We start from the raw sequence: 4,632 nt of genomic DNA, 5'->3' as shown, positions 1-4,632 counted from the left end.
GAACTCACGACCTTGCGCTTGCCAGGCAGGCGCTTTTGCCGCTGAGCTAAATCCCCAGCCCCCTAAAATAATTAAATATAATATTCAATACAGTGAAACTCCCCTTGACCACCGTCTGCAATTCCAGAGCTCTCCCCAGCAGCAAACAATGTTTACTAGATTACCGTGTAGTAAAGCATGTATCTTTTCGAGCCACTTTTTGCATGTCTCCTATAAACACATGCGTCCCAGCATGGCAACACACAGAGGTGTGTATCGCTAATGCCATCTCAGCTCAGAGAGTTTCCACCTGTTCAGTGCAGTCTCTCAAGGGCACCGAAGGGTGCTATCTCCACCACTCAGGCCCACTAGATGTCTACAGTTCTTCACCTCTGAGCTACTGTGGTCCTGGGATACTGGGGGAAGGGAGGTCACCCAGGAAAGCTCAGCCAAGGACCAAACACAGAACAGATAGGTGCTACTGCTATGGGTGTTCCCAGAGCAAAGCGCTGACTGCAACCGAGGCTGACTATGTGGGGTGCAGGCTGGGGGCCCAGGGCCAGCTTGAAGGTGATACCGGTGAGCATGGGTTGGGAGACCTACAGGTGTGACTCGGCTCCCTTTTGCTGCTCTTCTGAACACCACACATGCGTGTGAGAGCGGTACTGTTTCGTGAAGCTGCCCTGGATCCCTTTGTGCTCACACGACAGCTGTCCCTTGGTGGCACTGCAGGGACAGAGCACTGATCACACTATACACCTCCCAGTGTTTACATATGGGCACAGGTCTTAACTCATGAATTGTTAAACTTTCTCCAGTTTAATATGTGCATTTATAGCTATTAATGTCCCCTGACGTACCACTTCAGCGGCTTCCCCCATGTTTTGATAAGTAGTGTTTGCGCTGTCATTTAGTTTTAAATATTTTATTTCCACAAGCTTTGTTCTTGGGCTCATGAATAATTTAGACATACACTTTTAGATTTTCAAATGTGTGTGCGTTTTTTCCCCGTTACTTTTGTTACGTTTTTGATACTGCTTTCATTGCATGACTGTTAGAAATTATTATGGCAGTTATTTGCTGATGTTAGAACTTGTTCTGAGGATACTATACAGTCAATTTTTGTAAGTGATTTTTTTTTTCGGTCTTTTTGAGACAGGGTCTTACTATGCAGTTCAGATTGGTCTTGAACTCACTTTGTAGCCCAGGCTGGCCTCAAGCTTGCAACAATCCTCCTGCCTCAGCCTCCTGAATGCTGGGATTACAGGCATGAGCCACCACTCCCGGCTCTGATTTTTGTAAATGTTTGTAGGAATTTGAAAAGAATGTTCTTAAATTGTTGGGTTTATGACTTTTGTATGTTCATTAGATTAAGTCTGTTAAATTTATTTATTTATTTTTGAGATAGGGTCTTGGTATGTAGCCCAGGCTGGCCTCAAACTCATGATGATCCTCCTGCCTCAGCCTTCTGAATGCTGGGATTACAGGCATGTAACACCACCCCTGGTTTGTTTGTTAATTTTAATGATTACATATTCTCTATTTTCTCACTTAATTTTTGATCTGCTTGGTCTATTAATTTCTGAGAGTGACATGTTAAAATGTCCTGATTATAGACTTGACCATTTTTCTTTGTAATTTTGCTCACCTTTGCATATTTATTGTATTGTTTTGTATATTTGTGTGTGTGTGTGGTGTTGGTATTGAACCCAGGGCCTTGCACATACTAGGTAAGTATTGTAACACTGTCGATGTTCACAGCCCTTTTATAAGATTTTATTTTGAGACAGGGTTTTGATCAATTACCCAGGCTGTTTTGAACTTGCAATCTTCCTGCTTCAGCCTCCCAAGTAGCTGGGACTAGAGGCATACACTTGTGCCTGGCTGTGTAGTTTTAAGATCATGTCATAACATATATTCTTAAGTATAATGTACAAAACTATTTTCACAAAGAGAAAACACCGGCACCACACTAGATCAGCAACAACAACAAATTAACAGCACCCCACGTGCTTCTTCCTGTAGTTCTTTTTCCCCTGTCCTAACTTCTAGCATCATAGATTTGTTTGCCAGTATCTGAATTTCATTACATAGAATTACACAGTGTGAACTCTTTATGTTTAGCCTGTGGTGCTCACTCACTGTGAGTCTCACCCATGCGACCGCACACATATAGCCCAGCTCACAGCTCTAGGGCCCCATTGCATGGAGATATCACACCTCACTCATGCATCCTGCTGTGCATGGACATGGGTACTAGTCCAGTGTGGGGCTATGATAAGTCATGCTGTTATTTATATCACCCTACAAGTCTTTGGGGGAATTTCTACATTTCAGTAGGAGTGAAATTTGGAGACTGTACAACATGTTTATGTTCAGCTTTGGTAGATTCTGCCAAAGAATTTTCCAAATGTACCCATTCATACTTGTGCCAGCCATGATGTCCTGGCTGGCACTTGGCATGGTCTGGCTTTGGGTTGGGTATTCTGCTGTGTGGGGCTCAGGCCTGTACTGTGGCTTCTTTGGCGTTGTCCTGGTGATGATGAATGAAGTGGACATCACTGCTCACACTGCTCATTGGTGTGTCCTCTTAAACACAGTCTCCTCTTTTTATTGGGTTGTCTCTTATTGGTTTGTAGGAATTACATACATATTCTGGATGTGAATCACTTGTATTTACAATGTCTTTTCTCTCTAGTTGGCTTCTTCTTTCATACTTTCAATTCTTTAATGAAGAGCTGTTTTTAATTTTAATGTATTCCAGTTTATCAACTTTTTCTCTATGATTAGCAATTTTTTGGACCACATTAAAGAAGTCTTTGCCTATCTTAATTTCATGAAAATACTTTCCCATGTTTTCTTCTGAAAGCATTATTTTTTAGTTTGATTTACAACCCCCTGGAAGGTATTTTTGTGTGGGGAATTGAGTCAAGACTTTTTTTTTTTCATGTCTGTATTCAGTTAACCCAAAACCTTTTACTGAAAAGATTATCCCCCACCCACCCCTGCCTTGCCACCTTTGTTGTTAGTTAGGTGACTTCTTTTTCATCAGATCTCTTCTATTTTTAAGATCCTTGTGATTACATGAAGTCTACCAGATAATGCAGGATAATCTCATTTGAAAGTCAACTGATTAACAACTACCTGAAACCTTTTTTAAAATTATTTATTTATTTATTTATTTATTTATTTATTTTCTATCTGCAACCTTAACTCCTTTTGCCATGGAACCTTCCATTCTCACAGATTCTGCAGATTAAGCTGTATACTGTATATCTTTGAAGGGATTAGTCCACATACCACAATGAGTGACCCAATTTCCCTACATCTTCACCAGCACTTGATGTTGTCACCATTTTTTATATTCGTCATTCTAATAAATGTGTAATACCACCTCATTGTGGCTTTAATTTCCATTGCCCTAATGCTAATAATGTTGAATGTCTTTGTGCTTATTTGCCACCAGCAAAGTATCTTTTTGTACTTTTTGGTCACTTTCTAGTTGAATTATTTGTGGTTTTGACTTCTTTATATGTTCTATATATGAGTCTTTGGTTAGACATGTGGTTTGGAACTATATTCCCACACATTATAGTTTGTCTTTTCTCTCATATGAATCTTTCTTAGAGCAAGTCTTTTCAACTTCAATAATGTCAAATATTCTTTTATAGATCATATTTTTTGGTGCTAAGCCTAAGCACTTTTTGCCTATCCCTAGATCCTAAAAATTCCCCCCTATGTTGTTTTCCAAAAATTTTATAGCTTTTGTGTCAATATCTATTGTGGTGGATTAATTAATGGTCAACTTGTAACACCCAGCTGAACTGAATCAGCATGGATCTGGGTGTGGAAGGCCCACCTGAGGATTGCTGCCAACAGCATAAAAAGTGAACTGGAGGAGAAGATGGGGTCCCCTTGATTCTCCTGGACAAGCTTGTCATGCTGGCTTTCCTGATATGAACTCTGCTGTTCTCATCACTGGAGAGCTTGGGTCCTCACTGTCGCTGAGGATGGCTGTGGTTCTTTTCAGGGGAGCTCTGGTCTTTACCTTGAGCTTCCTGGCTCCAGTGCAGGTCCCTCAGTCTGCTGGCACAACTCCTTCACCCAGCTGGCGCAGACTTCCTAGCTTCCACCACTGACCTTTGGGCCTTCCCAGTGCAGATCCTTGATACAGACTTGTGTGAGACATTGCCATGGGCTCCAGGCCTTCAGCTGGACTCATGAAGGACATTGCCACGGGATCCAGGCCCTCTGCTGGATTCTTTGGTTCTCTAGTGTGTGGACAGACCTCCCACACTCTTTTGCATTTAACTGGGTGAATATTATGAAATAATCCTATAAATTACATGTTCTGTATTAAATCTTCTCCCTTGTAAACCCTGACTACAACATCTATGATCCATTTTCTATTAATATTTGTGAGGTTCAGGTGGAGAAGCAATTACTCCAGCACCGTGTGAAAGAAGGAGAAGGGGGAGAAAGAAAGAAGAAAGAAAGAAAGAAAGAAAGAAAGAAAGAAAGAAAGAAAGAAAGAAGGAAAGAAAGAAAGAAAGAAAGAAGGAAGGAAGGAAGGAAGGAAGGAAGGAAAGAAAGAAAGAAAGAAAGAAAGAAAGAAAGAAAGAAAGAAAGAAAGAAAGAAAGAAAGAAAAAGAG

The sequence above is a fragment of the Chinchilla lanigera genome, unplaced genomic scaffold (genome assembly GCF_000276665.1).
Source record: "Chinchilla lanigera isolate Chin_1 unplaced genomic scaffold, ChiLan1.0 scaffold00049, whole genome shotgun sequence".
In the NCBI taxonomy this organism is placed as follows: Eukaryota; Metazoa; Chordata; class Mammalia; order Rodentia; family Chinchillidae; genus Chinchilla; species Chinchilla lanigera.
Note: the sequence above shows the minus strand (reverse complement) of the source record.